Below are 17,999 nucleotides of genomic sequence, written 5' to 3'. Positions count from 1 at the left end.
AGACGATAATAGACATTAATTATTATTCACGAGCTACATAAATATATTTAGAAATTTATGGTGAATTAATCGATTATTATTCATGACTTTTTCAGATGAAATTTATTAGTCGTAAAATTTGTTCTAAATGTTGAACATTTTCGAACACTGATGGACAAATGCGAATTTAATATTGGGACGTATTGCAGTTTAAAATTTAAATGAGACGTATTTTATGAACACTAAAACCTATAAACTACACATTAAATTACTTTATTCGAATTTTACTAACGTATGATTTTTTAAAGAGGTAGCATAAGTAGATAAGAATATGTAAATAGATACAGTTCAATGTTAGTTTTGGAAGCGGATACTCGTGATCGATTTCGTTTGAAAAAAAAAGCAATTCATACAAAAGGTACAAGAGTATTGATTTACCGACGTCACCCTCCCGCACAACCGAGTGGTCTTGATACTATACTACATAACTAATGATTTTAATCCCCCAAAGATAAATAATGTCTAATGTGTAATGTCAGTGAAATAAAGTCTAAATTGAATTGACTTATTTTAGATATCTTTTTTTTTATGAGGATACTAAAAATTTTCTAATTTTAGCTAAATGACTTGACAAAATAAATATTAAGCGCACCTGTCGTTGTGATTATATCGTGAATGTTTTAGTTTTCTCACAAATATATTATAATTTTTTTTTATGAATATAAGAATAGAAAATATCAAGATTGTTAAAGCGTTGTATAATGCCGACAAGTTTCAAGCATGTTTACTCAAAATATATTCCTTGAGGGCTCTTCAAACGATTGTTACGAATACTTGAGACCAAATTGGCTTCATAGCGACCGTGCTGTATGGAGAAGCCGACAAGCCTCTTGTACTTTTAACCTTTGTGTTGTTTCAAACTTTTTATTGATGTTTTTGATACGGTTTGTGCATTTGATTGATGTGAGAAAATCGAATTAATTTTATTTAAGCTCTTCGATTGAGTATCAAAATTTATGATCAACCATTTGCGAATAAGAATTTTAGTTAAAACAAGCAAATAAAAAAAAAAAGCACACATTGTAAATTTCGATTAATATCAGTTTGAGCAATGTAAAATTGTCTAGTGGCAAATGCGGACTGGCATACCTTGGGGTCTATGTCCAACAATGGATATATTTAGACTGACGATGATGATGATGAGACACTAAACGAAGCGTGTTTCGTAAAAACATCAGATGACGAGACAATTTAAGCGCTATTAAATAGCCACGGGAATATCCGACCGAATTCTGAAGGATTCAATGGAAAATAAATTATTTATTTGGTCATTTACAATGGGCGCGTAATAGGATTATCTAGTGCGTGGGGCCACGACCGCAATGTTACAAAAGTTTTTTTCCTTTACTTTTTCTTTTAAATTTGTTTATTTAATTTACTACGCTCGTTTATACGTAACTTCCTCCTGTTAATAGCCGATTAGGTTTTTGTGGTTGGCACACAGTTTTTTAAACGCCCTTTGCGTCTACAATGAATTGGGATTACTTTTTTTGATTGCGGTCGGTTTCTGTAATCGAGTTGTATAGTTCGGTTTTCGATAACTCGTTTTCTCGTTAACTATTTAATAAAAATGTTACATAAAGACTATAAACTGACTGTGGAAAATACTGTTTATGACTTATCTCCGCTCTGCTAGTAAAATCGATTCGTAACGATGTTTCTTTTGTGAAAACTAAAAGTTGCAGTATAATCTCACATTAATCAGTGGCATTCAAATAAACACTAAACAAAATAAACAAAAATGGAAAATCAATTAAAAACATCATGAACGTTCGTCTCGCACCGAGCAGATCATAAAACACTAAACATATCAACATCAAACAACGCTTATGTCGTTTCGTTACTGAATTTGTCCGTTAAGTGCCTTCCATACAAAAGTATTGGATTACTAGCTTGTATAGAGCTAGAGAGAGCGCGCCCATAATAACAGCTCAAATGATACATTCCGAATACAATGGGCCGATCAATTCAATTTTTGAATCGAGAACGCTCTTAAACATTTTTTTTATTTCGTTAAAGTGCTGTTTTGTTCAGCCAGCATCCGAGGGAATTTGACAGTCACCGTTTTTTCTCCCATTTTTCATCGGCATTAGGTTTTAATGTTAGCTTATGGTTTTTTATTACCAATACAATGTGCGATGTTAGTTAGTATCGTATGGCTTTGGAATATTCTTAAGTGATTAGTTTTATCGCTCAGATAATTAAATTATGCATTTTTCGAATTTATTTACTGTCTATTATAGTCTTGTACCCAATTTCCGCTAGTCGTAGACGCAATTAAAACCACTTTGACGGCTTAATCTCGCTTTTATAATTTAAATTCTATTATCGTCGTCATCGGACAACTAAGGCCTTATTCGTCGACATTTGAATTAAAAATAGTATTATAAAATGTCATTTAAATGGCGACTAACTTAATTTTTGGGTAAATAAAATGTAGCGATTCATTAAAAATGTAATGAGTACATATTTCACTAATAAATAGTGCCCTCCTTACAGTTTACCATAAATTCAAATAACGCTTGAAGGGGTTATGTTAGCACGTTACAATGTTATAGTTTAAATTACATGTAACACGCGAAACTTGTTTAAATTCTGGTTTAAAGCCGAATTGTTGAGTGCAGAGCATGGTTTCCGGGTGTCGGGGCGAGCTTTGAGTCGCGTGTGAGAAAAGGGAAGAAAAATTTAATTTACTCATTATAGAGCCGGCTGGCTGGTGGCCAAAATGCCCGTTGCCCGAATATTATAATGACATCAATTTGAATATTCAACATTGAACAGCTATCCCATTTACATAGTTCGACCGTTGAATTTTGTAGCGATGCAAATGCTGTTCGCTCCACTAATTGTGGTGTTCATTGTTTCATTTAAAATATCCAGCTTGTTTCAACGTTCGAATTTCGAATTTGATGAGATCCTTTATCTATTGGCTATAAATAAATTCGTGTGCTGTAAATTAAATATAAATTTTATTATGTGACTTCGAAGGAATGTTCGCCATGGTGTTTTTTTAAATTAGATAATAATGAACCGGTATTTAGCGGGAAATAAATTATTTTACATTAATACAGATATAATTTTAAGGAAGTACCAACCTAATTTAGTGAAAAAGTGTTCGCGTAAAATAAAATAAATAAAAGCAAGCGTTCGCGCAGTAGGCCGGAAAGATTTTATCTGTTGGCAATATAGAAAAAATGGCGCCCACCGGAAGCGTCCGAGCAGTACGCGGCGCGTTACTATTTTTTTTTGTTTTAAATGGCTTTTTCCCGACCGTTTGACCGGAAATGCGTTTGCGTAGAAATACAACAAAGTCGAAATGCGATATGATCATTACAATACAAATGATTTTGGTTTGTAGCATTTCTTATTTAAGGTACCTTTTCGATTGAGTCTGTTGGATGTACATTTCGGTGTTCTGAAGACGTGGTGAGTGTAGCGCTAAATAGGATGTTTTTATTCATGAGAATTAAAGCGCCCATTTTGTTAAGCGAACGAACGCAAGCTGATTTACTGTCCGCGTAATAAATTCTGTAGAAATGTGAGAATTATTCACGGAACTGCAAAAAGTGATTCAACTGTGAAGTCGTGTTTTTTTTTATTATTTATAAAAAAAGTAACATTAAAAATTTCGTTGAATTATTGAGCAATTAAATTCGAAAAAGATGAGCTACTAAATTGAAGGTTAATTTTGGGATTTACATTTAATTAAAGGAATATTTGATTTATTTTTATGGAATTCAACCACAATGTACTACTGTATTTTATTTTGGGTTAGGAACCGGAAATAAATTTCTGCAATAGATTCAGTAAGTACCGAACAATAAAGTTTCCAGCAACATAATTGACACGTATGTATATTTCAAACGATACATAAGCGTTTTAATTATTGTTGATAACTTTATTTAAATTTATTTTTACAACGATTGATCGACTTCTTATTGTAATTCATATTAGGTGCATCGAGCCTTTGTTCACGAACTATCTTTTTATATGTATATACCACTTGCGTACGAGGTGGTCCGTGAACAGTAAGATTTTTTATGAACTATCATCTATAAGAACTTTAAGCTTCAAATTAATCGGTCAAACGTATCGATTTTGTGTTTCACATTTACAAGTTTTCATTTATTTTATTGTATTTAATATATTTGCATTAATTAGCGCAAATATTCAAAACTACAAGGATTCATTCCCCTTTGGGCAATATTAGTTCCAAAAAACTCGAATTCCTTTTGTTGTTATTATTACGTTCGGATATAAAACGTAGTTCATTTAATACACTACAACTATGAAAAGTTACCGATATTTCGAAACACCAGGGATTCACATGAATGTCGTTTTAGGAACTACAATTTGTTACGTTAAAAAAAACTACGAAAGTACATTTTTTGGTTACGAAATATTAATGTAATCTTTTCCACCAGTTAATATGTACCAATTTTAAATTAGCATTATGAGGTTAAGATCATAAACGCTAATTCTGTAACCGATATAACGTCAGTGCCGAGATTCTAGTGGAACTGGCGCCAAGCCACGCTATCAAATTCATCTATCGTGACATACGGGCATAGGAATAGTCCTCACATTCTACCGTCAATGTTAATAGATAATTTATTCTGGTAATCCAACGGTTGTTTTGTGTTACCTTTGCGATAGCGATTAATATATTTTTTTTCTGAGACGTTTAGTTATATCTGCGTAAGACAAAGCGGTTAATTAGCCGACGGTCTATCAAGCGGTGGCGTTGTTCGGTCGATTGCTCGCAGCAGAGCGACCGGCCATTACCCCTCTAGTACATCTGTAAACATCTTCGAGATAACGATCTGACGTTTGACACAAAGCGCGGTTGCTAGATCCTATCTCGAAACTATCCGAGGCCCCCTCTTTCCCCGACTTCCTCTCTCCGTCTAATTATTTATTTACGTCGTCCTATCAGACCATCGACGCGCTCGAGTGCAAACTGCGGCCGTTTTACACGAATTCATATTTAGAATTAGTAACGTCCCGTAATCGTTTAGTAGGATCTCGGTTTCGTATGAAATTAGCGATATTTCTTGTCTTCGTCTTTTTTTTTTTAAACTGGCATGCGAGGCTTAAGTTGCCACTGTTTGTGACAAACATTTTCGATGTGCGTTTTTGTTGTCCCAATTGTATATCAACAAAGAAATTATCCTTACACAATGGTAAACGTTTGTAGCAACAAAAGGCTATTTTAAATCTCGAAATCGAAATGCTTGTGCTCTATTCGAACTTGTTACACAATAGAACGTTGAAGCACTTCGAGGACTACAGGGATTTTTTTTTATACCTATGCTGATAGCCTTGAGAGGCTATTTCAGCTTCACCCTAACGTGTGTGGATGAGCTCACGGGGCTCAAACCGGAGTGTTGCTAACACTGACTCTAGCAAGAGCAGTGCTTCGCAGAATCTACCACCAGATCGGAATCGCGACCCACTGATTAGATCCGGTAGAAACTCAGTGGGCTAAAAGAATAATTACATATACTGTAGGTTTACGACAAAGGGAAGATCTTTCACCGAGCGGGTGATATTGCTCGGCAGACCGATGGTCCAAATACAGGGATAATGAATGATTTGTTAGTAATTGATAAAATTCCGTTACCGCTGTGCGCACCGGCCGAATCAAATAATTGGCTTGAAAAAAAAACATTTATGACATCTCACTCGTACAAAGCGAGGCCAAGGTGTAATTTGATTGAAAGCACCAAAAAAGTCTTATAATCATACAATAAGTGGTGGAATAATTAGTGGGGCTTAGAGGCAGGTGTTTCGGAATGACCGCACGCGCCGCTCAGGGCTACCACGCGGATGGGCTTACAGCTTTCGACCTTCGAACGAATAAAAAGTAATACGACGTTTCTATTGTGGTAGGGCTGTTAATTCGTGTTAATCTTCAATTTAAAGTTTAACATTAAATGTAAGAAAAAAACGTGTGGCACTCGGGAACTGCCGCGGTAAAGCTATTGCATAGCATTTTTTATCAACTTATGCAATTGTAATTAGACAATGATAATTTAATATTAAAACGAGACCACGCTATATTAAACATTAATAAAAGCAAACCCTTTACTGTCCCCTTCACACTCATAAGCTAGACCGCGCGAGAGAGAGATGGGCAGACTTTTCATGATGCGCATGCAGTGTGACGTCACGCCACGCGCTTATTCACAAACACTACACAAGCGCAACGTGTGAATGTGTTGAACGCGAGCTACATGGTAGGCGTAAGGTTTTTTTCGTTACGGAATTTCATGATTCAGTCCCCGCGCTCAAGGCCCGCGATAAAATCTATGCAATAGCTTAAAAGTAAAGGAACAATTGCGTAATGAACATAGTTATTGTTTCTTATCATTTTCAATACTAAAGTTTTCGTTACATTTCTGAATACGTATGATTTAACATGAATGCAAAATAAAATACGATTGTCAGCGGTGTATAAAGGCCACGATGTATCGACAAATCCTCATTAACCCGTAGTGTTGGGACGCCGCTGCTTTTGAAGCTTTTGAAATATCTGTCGACATTGACAGTTATGGTTTCACGTTGGCGGGCTGCATGAATTAGTGTAGCCTAGTAGCGTCGGTAGTCATACGAGATTTACTGCCTCCGCGGTCAGACTCTAATTGGACCTGGTGCTCACCGCCATGGGCGCGAAACATCAGAATTTATTGGTTTTTATAATTGTTTTCGATTTGCGTTACATTGGTCTTCATTAGAGACTCGTTCGAACGTGAATTAGATTTTACATTTTTAAGACCATTTTCATAATCTAACAAATTCATCGTTGTTAATGATCAATCAATTATTTAACGAACTAACTAAATCTTACCGTGTTGTCTGTTAAAACTAAATTTATAGACGGCAGTCCGATCGTATAAAACGTATCAGACGGTTGAAAAAATATAAAAAAAAACAAAATGTGTGCAATTCACACGTGGTAGAAGTGAATCCTAAACGTCTTAAGTATATGTAAAATTTTGTCATTAGTAAATAATTGTAAGGTAGCGCCCTCTGTGAATTGATATTTTAATTTCACGTATAATTATAAATTAACAAGAGCTTTCATACACACGTTAGTATTAAAAAATCTCACAGATGGCGCTGTATTAAATAGTATGTATATTTCTGTCTCATTCTTTTGCTGGCTTCATCCTACACATTTTTGTATTTGTGTCTCTTACCTGTCGTTTTTCCGTTGCATCCGGTTTGAAATCACAACGATTCTAAAGAAGTTTTCACTTCAAAAACATGTGCCCCAAATTGAGGTATTTTTTTTAAATTTGAAGTTCGTTGAACATGTAATAAGTGATCGTGTTACCAAATGTTGTACTTAATTGTGGTTACGTAATTGAACAATTATTACGTTTCGCTATAAATCGAAAAGGAACAACTCATTTATTAAACGCATTATGAATAGACACTGATTTACTATCTTTTGTTGCGACATTGACACTTTTATCGATTAATCGTTAGAAAATCTAGATATGTCAATAAAATAATGTATATCGATAAGTATCGGAATTAGTTAGGCTATTACAATCTGTTTTTTTTAGGAGAATGTCGATATTTATTTTCGATTTTATCACAACGTTGGCGAATTTTATTTTATGTTGTTTTTATTAGAGAAATATATTGGGGATATAACATTTTATTAGTTTTACACGTAATAAAATTTGAATATTGGAAATATATTTAAAAAAAAAAAATATCAAAAAATTATTTAACCATCAATTCATTACGACCTACGCACCGTACAGAAATGTTGAACCTTAATAATTTAAATACATATACATACATATACGTTCATCACAAAACGAAAGAAAATAACATGACCGTTCGGTCCCTATAAATATTTGATGTCGATAAATTTGGCGGGTGTATAAATCGTTGTTTCAATTATCCTTCGAAGTAGCAGCTGTCAGAAGTCTCTGGACTACTGCTTCGGGTATTTATTTTATTCGCGTGCTGCACCCATTTAACAGGTTATAACGTTACATCGGAACAACTTTAACGCATCTTTTCTGGATATATTTAAAAAAAAATACACCTGTTTTATTTTGATGCACAATTCTGTTTCAGTATTTAGAATGCAATAAACTAAGTTGTTACTAACTACATTGTAGTTCGTGATGTACGTATGTTCATTTTTAAAACGATAACATAAAAACAATATACATAACAACTTATCCATATATAATAATATATAAACGGCCGTTTGGTGTAGTGGTAAGTGACATGGTCACTACACAAAGTCCCGCCAAGGGAAGATATTTGTATGATAAAATATATAAAATGTATTTTCCAGGGTTATGGATGTATATTAAATATATGTATGTGTATAATAAAAATCTTACATTTATTTCCGTTATTTGGTACCTGTTACACAAGTTCTTTACGAACTTAGCACGAGAGAGTTTTTTTTTTTTGGTCAGGAGGAAATCGCCGGACTTCCGCCCTTTTCTGGGGATACTGGGCGGGGTATGTCAGAGTCGAATTGACTAAAACCTCCTGTCGCTCAACAACCAACGTCCAAACCTCGCATGAGACAGAACTCATGACAAGGCAAAGGGGGGAAAGTGAAGCGTTTAGTGCGAAGCACAGAGCACATCTCTCCCATCACCCTCTCCCTCGGGACGCCGGACTGGCGGTCGTCGGCGCCACGACCACCAGCTCTCTCGGTCGGCAGACTGTCCGAAGCCCACCTAGGTGGCGCCGGTTAGAGTGGGTTACCCTACGGAATACCCCGCTGGGCCAGAACCAGCGTGGGTCGAGGGTTGCTGGCCTTCCATCACCCGGATGCTCTTGCGTAAAACGCGTGCAGAGCAGCTTGCACGTCGTCTTCTTAGGCCCCCCTCGCCGGTCCCCAGACCGATATGTGAGGGGGACCCGAAACACTTAGAGGGCCAGGGCTTGGGCGAGATGGCCCCGCTCGACGGCGGCGGGATTGTGAGTCTCTGACGCGTCCCGCCGCCTCCTTCTGCGAGATGGTGCACTCGCAGAAGTCGAGCATCGCCTTCCACGACTCGTCGTCGCCGAGCATCGATGCCACAACACTCGGCAACGACAAGTCGGTTCCTATTTTTGCGACGAGGACACGGCGCCACTCCTCCCATGCGGGGCAGGCGACGAGCGTATGCTCTGCCGTGTCCAAGTCGCAACCACAATGGTGGCACTCTGCCGTCGGCTCGGCTGTGATCCGGTGCAGGAACTCACCGAAACAACCATGCCCAGTGAGCACCTGCGTGAGCCGGAAAGTGAGGCGTCCTCTGTCACGATTCAAGCACGAGACCAGTTAACGTGGCGTGATTGTTAGTAAATATTTATTTATTATTTGATAGTCAGGTTTATCACGGCGTGCTTTCCATCTTTAAATTACTACTGGTGACACGTGCATTTGAACTTTAAGCATTAATAATTGTAATAAACTGAGAGAAGTCAAACACGGTCGTTGGACTTCAAACTAGAATTCCCAGTACAATAGGAACTAGAAACCAAAATACACACATATGTATGTATTTGGATATATATATATATATTGTGCATCCAGATGAAGAGCAAAAAAACCTGTTCATCACACGAATGTTTGCCTGATGTGGGAATTGAACTCATAACATGGCCCAGTAAAGGGTGCTAGCTTTTTTCTTTTTCGGCCGGGTGCCGAACCCCCTACGAGGTCCCCGCACCTAGGGGACGCGCGGGGTATGTGGGACTTGACAATCTGCAAGGTGTTGGGAGCAGACCTCGGGCCCAAGGAATTTTAGGGCCCTACCCACTAAACGACTCCCTTGTAGTCCCCCCCCCCTCTTCAAATTCAAATTCAAAATCATTCTTTTTTTTCTTTTTTTTATTGCGTAGTTAGGTGGACGAGCTCACAGCCCACCTGGTGTTAAGTGGTTACTGGAGCCCATAGATATCTACAACGTAAATACGCCACCCACTTTGAGATATAAGTTCTAATCTCTCAATAGAGTTACGTTAGAGTTAGTTGAAACTAAAGTTAAAAGAAAGTTTAAAGGTAAAACAGACTAAGACACCGCGTCGGGTTGCGCAGGCGCCGGCACGCACGATTGACTCCTGCACTAACTACGCGGAACTAATTCACTCTGCGCGGTAAAAAAGACCGCTTTTTATCATTACGACTGTCAACTGAAAATAATTTGTAAGACGTATGTATGTTTGCATTTCTGTATTTATTGGGTTCCTTAAAGCTTCTTCCCTTTTCTACGTAATGGAGAATATGCATTCATTTCGCCGCAGTAGCTAGTCTTACGCGAATCCTTATTAAGAATAAAAGACTTCGAGTTCAAAGTCTTTTTTATTTTTTTATTGCTTAGATGGGTGGACGAGCTCACGGCCCACCTGGTGTTAAGTGGGTACTGGAGCCCGTAGGCATCTACAACGCCACCCACCTTGAGATATAAGTTCTAAGGTCTCAAGTATAGTTACAACGCCATCCTTCAAACCGAAACGCATTACTGATTCATGGCAGAAATAGGCACGGTGGTGGTACCTACCCGCGCGGACTCACAAGAGGTCCTACCATCAGTCTAAAAAGCAATTAATTGGAAATTACTACTTCGAGCCACTAGGATTATTAGCTTGTATTTATATTTCATATTGCTTGGAAATTTGCACACGTATTAAGGAATCGATGGCAATACAATGAATTTGCTCTAATACTCTAATCAGTTTCAACAGGACTAAAAAACATCAAATTAATTGTTAGTTCACTTATAAGCATTATTTTCTGGAAGATTCTTTGGTTTTCCGCCAAGGTTCTGCTATGTCTTTGAACCGAACCTTAAAACAAACCCAGAAACTTGTGGATTAGGGAAGTATTTAAAAAAAAACGATTTTGAATTTTATTTTGTTAATAGTTTTAGGAAACCAGGACGATAACGTAAAAAAAAAACGATTAACTTTATCGTATCTAATCGAAATTGCAGTGATTTTGTTATCACGAATTTCATTGTACGAGATTAGGGGCTAAGTGTTTTTTAGATAAGACGTACTAATTGTCAATTTATTATATTAATGTTCTCTTTTGATAAACAAAATTAATAAGCAACTTGTACAGAACTAACTAAATTAAATAATTATTTCGACACGACTCACGCAGTTCGTTTGTTTAGCCTTTCTCTCTTGAATCCCATCTTTCAAACACCTCACTGGTTCTCAACAGTGCGGTACGATATGACGTTAACTAAAAATGTCTCTGATGCTATAATTAGTTTGTTTTTTTTTTTTGGGCGGAGGATCTTCTCAGCGGGTACCGATTCCGATCCGGTAGTAGATTCTTTCGCGAAGCAGCCATTCTTGAGTAATTATGTCTTCTTTGGAGGCGCTCGGGTAGCTGTTAGCAAATCTTGTCCCTTCTGGCTGGGAGCCAGCTCCATGGCTTGCTCGCCCACCTATCCTTGTGAAACTGGAAATGCCTCCGGGCCACCAGTAAACCATCAATCATAAAAAAAGTTCGCCAACAAAGGTGAAGTCAGAATAGCCCCTGGAATCTATTGTCAGATATGAAAAGTTTTTTCTTTTTTTATTGCTTAGATGGGTGGACGAGCCCACAGCCCACCTGGTGTTAAGTGGTTACTGGAGCCCATAGACATCTACAACGTAAATGCGCCACCCACCTCGAGATATAAGTTCTAAGGTCTCTGTATAGTTACAACGGCTGCCTCACCCTTCAAACCGAAACGCATTACTGCTTCACGGCAGAAATAATTGTATAGTCTTCTGCCAGATATGAAAAAAAAGAAGTTTAAATAATAGTCTGTCTAATGCAGATGAGTGTGAAGGTTTAAAATAATTCGTAATATATTAATTGGAAGAAACTCACTCAGTTTTAAGTTAGCAGCTGCAACTTTTTCGATTCTCGGTATCAGCTGTGTGTGCGGGGCCCACCACGGTACTCTGCTCCGTCTAATTTAAACCGTATTTATTTCTTTGTCATTTCTTACATATGTGTATCCAGACATGATCGCCGCTTTTATCTCGACCTTGGCTGTGTATTATTATCTTTTATCTTTAAAACAATGTCTTTGAAGATGTTTTCGAGTTACCGTATCTCAATGATAAGTTTATGTATGTTACCAAAAATATACACGCACTTATTTATTGCTTAGGTAGATGGATGAGCTCACGGCCCACCTGGTGGTGGTTACTGAAGCCCATAGACATCAATAATGTAAATGCCGCCACACACCTTAGGACATGAGTTCTAAGCCTGAGTTTTTTACAGAACAACCGCTTCTTCATTCGCCTTCAAGCCTAGCGCCAAGCGCAGCCGTTGAACTATACTGAAACCTTAGAACTCATATCTCAAGGTGGGTGGCGGCGTTTACGTTGTAGTTGTCTATGGGCTCCGGTAACCACTTAACACCGGGTGGGCTGTGAGCTCGTCCACCCTTCTATACAATAAAAAAAAATACATCACTAGTTGCACGGCATAAATATGTAGCGCCGCACTACCTACACGTGCCGGCGACCTTTCCTATTGTTCGACATTGTGTTATATACTGCTGGGAGGGTACATTTCAAAACTTCAAGTCGGTATGAATATCTGGCTTAATTTGTACGAAAGGATAGATGTCTATGGGCTCTGGTAATCGCTTGACATTAGATGCGTCATATCAACATAATCGTCTACAAAAATATGTTAATTTTATTTAATTTTTACTAAATTTTATATGTAACAAATCACGTTAATACCTTATTTTTGAGTCAAACTTTTAAAACCGTGTAATGTACCAGTTATGCCTATGTGATAAGTCACAATGTACATCTTATTTGGTTCTATCTATTTTCATTGGATTTCATATTCTCATTGCAATCTACCCGCTCATTGAATTAATTAGTTTTTAGTGTTATCTGCTAAATATAAAAAAAATATATTTTGGTTGTCTGCTTATCTTCTTCAATGATAGAATATTGTCGAAATTAGATCATTGACCGAACTCTACTATACATAAATATGTATAGAACATTTCTAAAAAAAGATTTAACGATTTGGATCAAGTTTTTAATTTAGATAAGTTTCTTTAAGTTAATCTATTCAGGAATGTTGATAAAAAACGTGATTTTATAAAAACAAAAAACTTTATTTTTTAAGCACGATAATATATTGCACTAATAAAACAAATTTATAACGTATTATAATTATTTTTTCCTATTGAATGGAGCAAGCACACTGGCATCTTATAACTTTGCGACATGACAGTATAAAAAACAATGCTACCTAGCTGTGATAAAAAATATGTTTTTATCAGTTATACATTTATATATGATAGTAATGATATGAAATGGAATAGTAATGATTACGTATCGATAAAGTATAGGTACAAATTATAGGTACAGGTTCAGTCAAACTAAAACACATCAATGGAAACATATCAATTTCTTGAGAAGGCAAAAGGAAACCTGACAAGGGATTAGTGAATTTAAAAACAAATAGCTTAATTAATGTTTAGATATATTTTTTATTGCTTAGATGGGCGGACGAGCCCACAGCCCACCTGGTGTTATGTGGTTACTGGAGTCCATATACATCTACAACGTAAATGCGCCACCCACCTTGAGATATAAGTTCTAAGGTCTCACTATAGTTACAACGGCTACCCCATCCTTCAAACCGAAACGCATTACTGCTTCACGTCAGAAATAGGCAGCGTGGTGGTACCTACCCGTGCGAACTCAGAAGACGTTCTACCACCAGTAACAATGCTTATGCAATTCTAAACAGCGCTTATGTTTAACCAGTTTTCTTGTAATATTTCATTTCATGACCCAATGCTTGTTGTTATATTATACGGAACCCAGCAAAACAGACATTGCCGTCACAATACTCTAAATCATCAATCTAACAATTGTTAAAGTAAAAACTAATCGTTTCGTATTAATGAACACGTGTAAACAAATTATTCCAATTAATCTACATAAAAACTCCGTATTGACAATATGCATCATTTAGTGACAAAAAGTTAATTCTCATGGTTCTAACGTCACGTAATCCATTAAATCATAATGGATTAGCGTATTCGTATAATTAACTACGTGTGAACATTATTAACAATTGCATGTAAATTTTTATTGGCTTATAGCGCAAATAAACTGGCTCATCCAATCAATGAATCTAGATGAGCTTGATCATAGCGCAGATTACGTACTATTTTTTTTAAGTGATTTTATGACCTGGTAACTAAGACCTTTAAGTCATGTCTTATTTTAATTTATATTCTTATTTTTATGAAAAATGTTAATATGGAGTGAAATGAAATGAAAATTATTAATTTTAAACATTAATCAACTGGGATGAAATTAAATGAAATGAATTGAGATGATATGGGATGAAATATTATAATCTTAGTAAAATGGTGGTCATTTACTAAGATTTTTTCAGTGGACTTTTTGGAGGATCCCGAGAAGTTGCGTCCAGCGGCTTTGTTTCATTTTCCCACATTTGTGCACTTTCACAGATATTAAACAGCTAATAAACCACCGTTATTACACATTTAAACCTGAAGAAACACTAAATAGACAAAATAAAACAAATCGCACAACTTCACTCCTCGCGTTCCCGCCAAAAAGTTGATTACGGACTAGGATGTGTTTAAAAATAGATTAAAGCATGCTAAACTTAGTACCGGTAAAATGGGGCGATTAGGGATTGAGAGGCGAATCGGGAAAAAACCGGGAAAATCTTTCGATGCTCAATTTAAGTTTTATATTCGTTGCAAAATCTTCCATTTTTTGTAGTTTAATAGTAGAATGTTGAAAGTTCACAAAACAACTCTGAACATGCATGATAATAGCTGCTAACTTATAAAAAATCGCGTTTCAAATTAACTTCCTGTGGTGGTAATTATTTTAGTGCTAGAAACTTTGCTCTCTTTGATTTATTTGATAATAATAGAAGACGACTATGATTTATAAACGTTATTTAGTGTTTGAACCAGCATATATATTAAAGGTAAGTCTCAGTTGTTATTGGTTTTAATGTATTTGATTAAATAAAAATACATGTAAAAATCTGTTGTTTTTGGGGATATTGGGGACGTCTTAGGTACAAATAACAACGAAAAAGAGGTCAATTGGGATGAGAATACGTGAAATGGAAACGACCTAAGTATAAATAGGTACAGGTTTGTAGGGTTGTCTATGTAGTTATAACAATATTTTTTAAATTTGTTGGTAAAAATCTGGTTTATTCAAAGCGAAATTGGGAATAAGTCTTTAGTTGAAATAGATAAGCAATTTAATATAAGCAAGTCGATTTTGCAGAGACATGTAACAAGATCAATGAAATCTCAAGGTGGACAAAAGTGTCTAAGTAATACATAATAAAATATTTAATATTTGTTCAGAGTGGGGGTATTCATCTGATTAATCCATGGAATAACCGACACACCTAATCTCTTAACCCAGATAGAAATATCAGCACTGTCGATTGCACCTATAATTGAGGTGATGTCTGCCATGTACTTTTGTCAGTTTTTCAATTTTTTTTATTGATGATCACTTTGTTGGTGCAACTAAATAAATAAATAAATTAAAACTATATATAAAAATAAAAGTAGTGCCAACCCTAGCAAATTTCTCATTTCGTCCCAATTAACCGCAATTTTCGGGTAAATAGGGATTACACCTATTTTTGCATTTTTTGCTTAAACTGGAATGCTAGTTGCATAATTTTAAATTAGACAACAAAGATGCCCCCAAGACTCAATCATTTTGATCCTGATATATCATTATATACATCAACAACTACCTTAAAATTGCTCATAAAGTTGGAATTTGTCCCTAATCGCCCCATTTTACGGTACTGATTTTCAGAATGAAATTTCTTTAATAATCTAATATGATAAAACTGTTTGCCTACCATCAATTGATCTTTTAATATCTATTGCTCTTAAATCATACTTAAAATATTATACTTTTACTATCAAATACTCTGATAAAATTTTGACGATCACAGTGTATCTACTCTTCTTCTTCTTTTTATTTTTTGTCTCCGGCACGGTTTGTGCATTAGCCAGCGTCAAGTAATAAGATTTTTTTAATTGGCCGTTTTTATTAGTTACAGTTTATGAATAATAAAAAACGACGGAAACTAATCGCGACATAAATGATTAAAATTTACAAAATATCATATAATATAATCTCAGTAAAATTGTGGTTATTTACTGAGACTTTTTCAGTGGCCTTTTTGGAGGATCCCGAGAAGTTACGTTCAGCGGCTTTGTTTCATTTTCCCACATTTGTGCACTTTCACAGATATTAAACAGTTAATAAACCACCGTTATTACACGTTTAAACCTGAAGGAACACTAAATAGACAAAATCAAACAAATCACACAACTTCACTCCTCGCGTTCCCGCCAAAAAGTCCCGTGTATTTATTTACTCACTGAATATCTTTCTAATTGCATCGTAAAAAGCATAGTTCCCGTTGTTTGCCGGCACATTGTTTTCGTCCCGTCAGTTCGTCGATCGCAATCAATCACACATTTACGACGCTTCTGATTGGTTAATATGTCGTTGTTCCATTTCATTGCTGTTTTATGTCCAATAGGAGATTCGTGTGCCGTTTTCCAACAATTAACGACATAATAAAACTTTCTACTGGAAAAATTACGCGCTGGAGTCCGTGCGTGAATTTTCCAAGCCATTGTGGGGTGTACCAGTTGTTTTCTCATGACAACGATTTTATTACTGTATTTGTACGGAAGACGTACCTTGATAATGTTATAAACGCACTGCATGCTCTAGAAATGTAATTCAAATGCTTGTAATGTTGAAGAAATTGCTTTTTGTGTGTAAAATATTTCAGAGCCTGAACTAGACTGAGCTGATACTTATGATATTTATAACCGTCAACGGCCTTATAGTTTTCAGTTTCATCACCCGTTTTTTTATTGTCATTAAATTATATCCTACCTTTGGAATACTTCAGTTTTCGTGAACACGGACGACCAAATTGCTGTTCGTCAATATTTGAATAATGTACTAATTGTCTGTTGACATGACAATAAAAACGATAGAATTAACCATAAAAGTAGTTTTAATTATTATAACGGTCTTTTTAGAATATATATCGGAACTTTATAAGTCCGTTTAGAAAAATAATGTCAAAAAATGCTATTCGTTATTTTAATAATAACACAGCGTCACTATAAAAATCGATACAAAAGAAATATAGACCTATTTATATACTACAAACGGTATGTTTTTACATTGACATGAGCCTGATCGATTTTGTATTACCTGTAGCGTGCCAGTATGACATTCTTGTCACATGACGATGCAAACTCTGCATTACTTCAACCTTAACGAATACAAAGAGAATGCTTTTTTTTTTTACAAAAGAGATTTTTATGCAAACTATTTCGTATTTCGTGGTATGATATAATATAAATGTGATATATTATAAATAAAAGTAATCTTTTGAAATGAAAGCGGAAAATATATTTAAGACTTGCGAATTAATTTTTTTAATGATACCAACATTATCTTTATTTTACTGATACAAAATTTGGAACAAGTCACAAGATTTGGACGTCACTATTTACTTTTTGTCATATATACATTTTTGAAGACGAAGGGCAGCGGAGTGGTCGCTATTAATGATAGTCATTAAAAATTCCAAGGGTGCACTAAGCCGCTGCCTACTGCTGAAGACATTCTCCAGCCTTGTTTGAAGAAGATATTATATCGTGTCGAATGGTAGCAAACAAATAAATAATTTTAATTAAACTTTGACTTTGTGTCTTTATCGTTACAAGAAAATAGGAATGGATGGTAGATTTTTTTGCGACAAACCAAGAGATTCCGCATCGGTGTCGAATCATAAACATGCCCTTTCTTCTTTTTCATGGAATGTTCTGTTTCGTTAGAATTATGATGTTACGGATGGGATTGAGCTCTTATGCGTTAACATA

At 35.8% G+C, this 17,999-nt stretch overlaps 1 protein-coding gene and 1 long non-coding RNA gene across 9 annotated transcripts in view; one reads left to right on the top strand and one right to left on the bottom strand.

Moving 5' to 3' along the window:
* Positions 1-17,999, top strand: part of LOC101744528 (GATA-binding factor C) — a 119,763-nt gene that overhangs the window by 89,606 nt on the left and 12,158 nt on the right. The gene's annotated exons all lie outside the window — the stretch shown is intronic.
* LOC134200924 (uncharacterized) lies at positions 15,396-17,131 on the bottom strand. Its single transcript, XR_009976037.1, has 2 exons — positions 16,999-17,131; positions 15,396-16,826 (listed from the first exon to the last, which is right to left on the bottom strand). It is a non-coding gene; the product is annotated as an uncharacterized LOC134200924 (long non-coding RNA).

This window comes from Bombyx mori, chromosome 22, assembly GCF_030269925.1.
Source record: "Bombyx mori chromosome 22, ASM3026992v2".
Taxonomy (NCBI): Eukaryota; Metazoa; Arthropoda; class Insecta; order Lepidoptera; family Bombycidae; genus Bombyx; species Bombyx mori.
This window is presented reverse-complemented; position numbering and strand designations above follow the sequence as displayed.